This window comes from Aethalodelphis obliquidens, unplaced genomic scaffold (genome assembly GCF_003676395.1).
Source record: "Aethalodelphis obliquidens isolate GAN/ISIS:26980383/991018 unplaced genomic scaffold, ASM367639v1 scaffold27, whole genome shotgun sequence".
Classification (NCBI taxonomy): Eukaryota; Metazoa; Chordata; class Mammalia; order Artiodactyla; family Delphinidae; genus Aethalodelphis; species Aethalodelphis obliquidens.
This window is the reverse complement of record NW_020837971.1, coordinates 6568514-6576604: the sequence shown is the minus strand read 5'-3', so window position 1 is coordinate 6576604 and position 8091 is coordinate 6568514. Positions and strand designations below refer to the sequence as shown.

The following is an 8091-nucleotide window of genomic DNA, read 5'->3' as shown; positions in this document are numbered from 1 at the left end:
CAATAAAAGACACATTATTTTTTCTTTATAAAGCTAAGAGTTTTCGATTAACAAATTAGTCAATCAGTGGGTATGTTCTCAACACCTGCTTAGCACAGGGCTGGCTTCTGGCTCTCATGAAGAGGTGCTAAACAGATCCAAGAATAAGTAGTTTCCACAAGAGGTCAGGCCTATCCCACAAAAGTAAGCACTGGGGATACCAAAATACGTGGGTGGGGATGTGAGGGGAAAACGGTATGCTCTGCCTCCCAAAAACCACCTTTCCCTCCAGTCTTCCACAAATACCCAAAACCCCAGTTTTAAAGTTCTGTGGAAGATCCCATGAAATGCGAATTTATGTCTTGAAAGGACTACAAATATTCTTACAAGTTTTTTTTTTCCAACATTTACTGAGAGTCCACTATGTTCCATAAACCTTGCCTACGGTATTATGATCACCATTGGGCAGGTGAAGAAATTCTGAGAGGTGTATTAAATTGGCCAAAGTTGCATGGTTAATAAATAACAGAAATGGGATTCAACTCCTTTGGCAAGTTGCTGTTTCCGCCTCCCCAGCTGGCCTGCCTGCTGAACTGGATGTGGCCTTTTTCCCACAGGCTGAGGGGAAGGCAGATGCTTACATAATTACAATACAGTGTCACGAGAACTGCCACAGAGAGGTGTACACTCTGGCACCCGAACTCAGAGGAGGGAATGATTAACTCTGCCTGGGAGTCAGAAAAATTTTCATGGAGGAGGTAGCTTTTGTTTTTTTGGTCTTGCCACGCGGCTTGCGGGATCTCAGTTCCCTGACCAGGGAGAGAAGCCAGCAATGAAAGCACCAAATCCTAACCACCAGACCACCAGGGAAATCCCAGGAGATAGCATTTTAGACCGGATTTTGAAGGACAGAGAGAGGGTGAGTTCCAGAGCACAGCCTGATTTTGTGAAAAGTACTTGGGCTTTAGAATCAAGGACTAGAGTTTGAATCCTGGTTCTAGCTCTTAAACATTCCATGAACTTGAGCAAGGTTTTTAAATTTTTCTAAGCATGCTTTTTCTCATTTTCAAAATTGGAAAAATAACAAATTTCTAGGAGTACAGGAGGAGGAAGTAGATAGCACAATGCCTGGCACATAGTGGACATTCGGTGATGATCATTTATCTTCTCCTTTCTCAGTCAGAGAGAGTGACATGCACCAAAACTGGCTGATGTGAGAGCCAGAAATTTGGTGTGGCTCCAGTAGAAGGGTGGGGCATCTTGGTGGGAAACAAGGTTTATACAGATTCTGAAAGACCTTAAGTATTCTGTGAGGAGTTTGGATTTTATCCTATAGGAAGTGAGGAGCCATTAGCCATTTTTAAGCCAAAGGATGTCATGATCAGATTTCTGTCTCAACAGGACTCTGATTTCAGTGTGAAAATCGGACATTAGAGTGACAAGGAGGCCAGTTAGAAAGCTGTTACAATAGGACAACTGGCAAGATTTGAGACCCAACATCCAGATAGTGAAAGTAAAGATAGAGAAGGACCCTCAGTAAATGAAATTGATGGAAATTTTTGATTGAAAAGAAATTAAAGCTGACTTGAAACTTTTAATCAATGGGTCCATGTAGAGGGTGTTGCTACTAACCAGTTCAGGGGAGTGAAAATGTTTTGGGAGGAAGGATTATTAATCTTATTTTATATACTAGAATTTGAGGATCATGTAGGACATACCAGTAGACATTTCCAATGTAGTTAGAAGTTTGACCTGATGATAAAGACAGAGATATTAACATAATTGTTAGTGTTATGTAGGTGGACATTGAAGTTATGAGATGAGGCAAAATCACACTGGGAGAGCAGACAAAGCACTAAGAGAAGAGGTCCATGGGAGGAACCATGGGAGAGCATAACCATGTAAAGAAGGAACAGAGAATGTGAAGCTGAAAAAAAGTCTGAAGAACTGTGAAAGAACTTGGAGGAGTCTTATACAAGCCAGGAAGCCAAAATTTCCACCACTACTAAGAAGTAAGTTCCATGAGGGCAGAGGTTTTTGCTGTTGTTGTGTTTCACTGATATCTATCCCAGCTTTGGAACAGTGCCTGGCATGTAGTAGGTACTCAATAAATTCACTGAATGAATAAGTGTTAATTAACATGTTAGGGAAGAAAGAAGTTTCAAGAAAGAGCGGTCAACAGCATCAAATGCTATAAAGAGATCAGGTAGAATGAGAACTGAAAAGATCAGCAACTGAAAAGTCATATGAGGGCTTCCCTGGTGGCGCAGTGGTTGAGAGTCCACCTGCCAATGCAGGGGACACGGGTTCGTGCCCCGGTCCAGGAAGATCCCACATGCCGCGGAGCAGCTAGGCCCGTGAGCCATGGCCACTGAGCCTGCATGTCCGTCCGGAGCCTGTGCTCCGCAACGGGAGAGGCCACAACAGTGAGAGGCCCGCATACCGCAAAAAAAAAAAGTCATACAAGACCTTTCAGTACACAGTGTTCATATCTCAGTGGGTTATAATATAAATGGAAAATAGTATGGAATTCCCTCAAAAAACAAAAAATGAACTACTATATTATCTAACAACCCGACTTCTGGGTATATGCCCAAAAGGAATGAAATCAATACCTCAAAGAAATACCTACACTCCCATTTTCATTGCAGCATTATTCACAATAGCTAAGAAATGAAAACAACCTAAGTGTCTAGTGACAGAAGAATGGATAAAGAAATTGTGTTATACATACATATATATATATATATATATATATATACTTACATACGATGGAATATTATTCAGCCTTTAAAAAGGAGATTCTGCCATTTACAACATGCATAAACCTGAAGGATATGATGCTAAGTGAAATAAGCCAAACACAGACAGAAAAAAGCTGAATGATCTCACTTATATGTGGAATCTACAACAGTGGAATATACAGAAGAAAAGAGTACAACAGTGGTTACCAGGTATGGGCAGTGGGGGAAGTGGGGAGATGTTGGCCAAAGGATACAAAGTTGAGGTTTTGTAGGATTAATAAGTCTAGAGCTCTAATGCATTGCATGATAACTATAGTTAATAATTCTGTACTGAATACTGGAAATTTGTTACTAGAGTAGAGTTCAAGTGTTCTCATTTAAAAAAAAACAAATAGTAACTATGTGAGGAAACGTTAATTAGCTTGACTGTAGTAATAATTTCGCTATGTCTATGTGTAACAAATCGTCATGTTGTACACCTTAAAATATATAATTTTTATTTAAATTTTTAAAAAATAGACAAATTGAGAAGGAATTGATAGAGAAGAAAACAGAAAATTCAGAATGCCAAGAAATTTGGAAGTGGAGGAAAGAAAGGGTAGTTGTAGAGGATAATTTTCTAGAAAGTAATTATTAGTATGTCTACAGAGAAAGAAATGACTAGAGAGGAAGAAAATGAGCATACAGAGGAGAGTGGTGGCAGGAGACTTTGAGTCTAGGTAGTGGGCTCAGCCTTTAGGAGAAAGAGGGGCAGAAGTAGCAAGAAGGACCTTGGCTATTTCAATGATTTGAGTTAGAAGGGAGGAACCTCAATGAAGTAGGAGGAAAGGTTTCCTAATGAACTTAGGGAGACTGAGGATTGGGTAAGGGTTAGGGAAAGAGAGTGAAGAATAGCTAAGGGGAATCACTAAAGTAGGAAAACTGACGTGAGGTTAGCATAGATGAGTTTATCCCATTAGCTACTGGGGCCTTTGGAAGCAGAGATCAATGCACAGAGGGAAAATTATTTAGAACAATTTTCTCAGAGCAGTAGATGGGACATTGACCAAAGAAAGAAACCTCAATAGAAACACCAGAAGGGCACTTGGCCCTTGGGAAGGTGGAGAGGGTGTTAGGTGGGGGTGTTCAAAGAGGAAATGGTACCAGTGTTCTTAGAATGAGAGAATCTTGTGTTATATAGGAACTTAGAGGCCATCAAGTCAAAACTGTCATTCAGAGATGCATGGTAACACTTATTATGAGCTTGGTACTGCATAAAGCATTTATATGTATAACCTAATAATAGTTCTTAAATGAATGTGTTTTTCTCTTTTGCCTTCCTGGGTACTTAACCTTCACTCCATTGAGCCTGGATATCCAAATGTGGGTGAAAGAGTATGTTTGAGAAATTAGGAACTTCAAAGAAAGAATGCAGAGTAAGAACATGATAACACTGTGAGATTCAGCTTCTGACATGAAAATGGGATTAGGCAGCAAGATTATACCTTTGCTAACCAGATTTTTGTCTTGAAAGAGGATTTCCCAAATCCCCTCCTCCCCTATATTGGCAAATTTTTTACTGAGCTTGGAGGACAAAGCTCATAATGTTATACCATCTTGTAAGTGACAAACTGCGTCCTTCAATAGGCTTCAAGGTAAGGTGGAGGTTGTGGCAGAGATGCTAGTCTTCTCAAAGAGTGGAAGAGGAGAGGAGATAGTGTCAATCAGACATCCCAGTTGGGTCCTGACCTAGTACAAAGAGACCACACTATGAATTATGCATTGTGGAAATAAAACTTTCATTTAAAAAAGTATTATTATGGCCTGTCAGCAGAGTGGCGCAGCGGGAGCGTGCTGGGCCCATAACCCAGAGGTCGATGGATCGAAACCATCCTCTGCTAAAAAAGTATTATTATGAGTGAAGTGCTGTGATATTTTCTGTTCAGTTCTACTTTATTCTATACAATTTTATTTTAAAAAAATCTTGGACACAATCTACTAAATTGATTTTATAACCTACAAAAGAATTTTGATCAACAGTTTAAAGAACATTTCTTTAAGATTTGCAATGAGGACTTATATATTCTTTATTTTCAATATGATAGAGAAGTTTTACTATGTTCCAACATCATTGGAAAACATATTGGAATGTCAAAGAGGTTGATGAAGAAGACAAAGAAAAAGAAGTGAACTTAGAAATTAATGGAAAACAACATCTCTGGAAAAAGAGACTCCAAGAGCCCTCTGTACCCTAAATCAGAAGCCTTGATGTTAAGAAAAGTTAATAATATGGAATTGGAGCTGGAAGACTTTGAAGGACAAGAAAGTATAGGACAAAGGGTGGGAAAAAAGAAGGCTTTGAGGGGGTACAGTTGGTTCTCACCAAGGTGGTTTCCAGGAAATCCCTGAAGGAAGTCTCCCACCTAAGCCTCCTTTTACACAATTTGCTAGAGAGAAATAAGCAGGAGCCATTCCTGAGAACAGTAGGATGTGCAGAGTTCTCTGGAGGGGTGCCAGGTGCTTATTTGAATTGCTGATGGTTGATAATGAACATCTTTATTTGAATTGCTGATGAAGTAGGATCCAATTTTGGTATATCAGTGGTTCAGATGTGTAAGGAAGTACCTCCAATCTTAGAAAAAAAGGAATCTGACATCTAAAATACTAAATATTTGTAACTAAAATTCTTATTCATCTCACTTCCTCTCCTTACTATATTCTCTTGAAGAATCTCCACTTTGCAGTCCTTGGGACACTCACCAGGTGTCAATTAGAGATTGTGAGGAGAGCAGAGTAAATGGAGAAGATTGGCCTTGGGGACAGATATTCCAAAGAGAAAGATCTTACAGGCTGAGAGGCATAGCTCAGTGAGTAGAGGTCTTTGTTTGCAGGCTAGAGGCAAAAAAAAAAAAAAAAAAAGAAAGAAAGAAAAAGAAAAGCTAATTTAAGCAAGCAAGCAAGAAAGAAAGAAAAAAGAAAAGAAAGAGTGTTGTTGGGGTGACTTGCAAATTCAAGTCAGCAAATATGCAGTGAGGACAGGGGCCAGAGCAGTCTGGGGACCTCAGTAACAAGAACCAATGGATAATCTTTTCAAAGTGTTATCACTGATCACTGGAATAGGCCAGTGCCTTGTATCAGTCTCAGTTCAAGAGTCAAAATCCCAAAGGCCACCATCACCCTGATACCAAAACCAGACAAAGATGTCACAAAGAAAGAAAACTACAGGCTAATATCACTGATGAACATAGATGCAAAAATCCTCAACAAAATACTAGCAAACAGAATCCAACAGCGCATTAAAAGGAGCATACACCATGATCAAGTGGGGTTTATCCCTGGAATGCAAGGACTCTTCAATATACGCAAATGAATCAATGTGATACACCATATTAACAAATTGAAGAATAAAAACCATATGATCATCTCAATAGATGCAGAAAAAGCTTTTGACAAAATTTAACACCCGTTTGTGATAAAAACCCATCAGAAAGTAGGCACAGAGGGAACTTATCTCAACATAATAAAGGCCATATATGACAAACCCACAGCCAACATGGTTCTCGATGGTGAAAAACAGAAACCATTTCCACTAAGATCAGGAACAAGACAAGGTTGCACACTCTCACCACTATTTTTCAACATTGTTTTGGAAGTTTTAGCCACAGCAATCAGAGAAGAAAAAGAAATAAAAGGAATCCAAATCGGAAAAGAAGTAAAGCTGTCACTGTTTGCAGATGACATTATACGATACATAGAGAATCCTAAAGACTCTACTGGAAAACTACCAGAGCTAATCAATGAATCTGGTAAAGTAGCAGGATAAAAAAATTAATGCACAGAAATCTCTTGCATTCCTATACACTAATGATGAAAAATCTAAAAGTGAAATTAAGGAAACACTCCCATTTACCATTACAACAAAAAGAATAAAATACCTAGGAATAAACCTACCTAAGGAGACAAAAGGCCTGTACTCAGAAAACTATAAGACACTGATGAAAGAAATTAAAGATGATACAAACAGATGGAGAGATATACCATGTTCCTGCATTGGAAGAATCAACATTGTGAAAATGACTATACTATCTAAAGCAATCTACAGATTCAATGCAATACCTATCAAACTACCAATGGCATTTTTCACAGAACTAGAACAAAACTTTGCACAATTTGTATGGAAACACAAAAGACCCCAAATAGCCAAAACAATCTTGAGAAAGAAAAATGGAGCTGGAGGAATCAGGCTCCCAGACTTCAGACTATACTACAAAGCTAAAGTAATCAAGACAGTCTGGTACTGGCACAAAAACAGAAATATAGATCAATGGAACAGGATAGAAAGCCCAGAGATAAACTCACACACATATGGTCACCTGATTTTTGATAAAGGAGGCAAAAATATACAATGGAGAAAAGACAGCCTCTTCAATAAGTGGTGCTGGGAAAACTGGACAGCTACATGTAAAAGAATGAAATCAGAACATTCCCTAACAACACACAGAAAAATAAACTCAAAATGGATTAAAGACCTAAATGTAAGGCCAGACAATATGAAACTCTTAGAGGAAAACATAGGCAGAACACTCTATGACATAAATCACAGCAAGATCCTTCTTGATGCACCTCCTAGAGAAATGGCAATAAAAACAAAAATAAACAAATGGGACCTAATGAAACTTAAAAGCTTTTGCACAGCAAAGGAAACATAAACAAGACGAATAGACAACCCTCAAAATGGGATAAAATATTTGCAAACGGGGCTTCCCTGGTGGCGCAGTGGTTGAGAGTCCGCCTGCCGATGCAGGGGACATGGGTTCGTGCCCCAGTCTGGGAAGATACCACATGCCGCAGAGAGGCTAGGCCCGTGAGCCATGGCCGCTGAGCCTGCACGTCCGGAGCCCGTGCTCCACAGCGGGAGAGGCCACGACAGTGAGAGGCTCGTGTACCGGAAAAAAAAAAAAAAATTTGCAAATGAAGCAACTGACAAAGGATTCATCTCCAAAATTTACAAGCAGCTCATGCAGCTCAATATCAAATAAACAAATAACCCAATCAAAAAATGGGCACAAGGTCTAAATAGACATTTCTCCAAAGAAGACATACAAATGGCCAAGAGGCACATGAAAAGATACTTAACATCGGTAATCATCAGAGAAATGCAGATCAAAACTACAATGAGATATCACCTCACACCAGTCAGAATGGCCATCATCAGAAAATCTACAAACAATAAATGCTGGAGAGGGTGTGGAGAAGAGGGAACCCTCTTGCACTGTTGGTGGGAATGTAAATTGATACAGCCACTATGGAGAACAGTATGGAGTTTCCTTAAAAAACTAAAAATAGAAGCACCATACGACCCAGCAAGCCCACTACTGGGCATATACCC

The 8091-nt window shown here is 39.4% G+C and overlaps 1 non-coding gene across 1 annotated transcript; it reads left to right on the top strand.

The window, feature by feature from the left end:
• Positions 1-4531: 4531 nt before the first annotated feature.
• Positions 4532-4603, top strand: TRNAM-CAU (transfer RNA methionine (anticodon CAU)). Its single transcript has one exon. It is a non-coding gene; the product is annotated as a tRNA-Met (tRNA).
• Positions 4604-8091: the final 3488 nt, after the last annotated feature.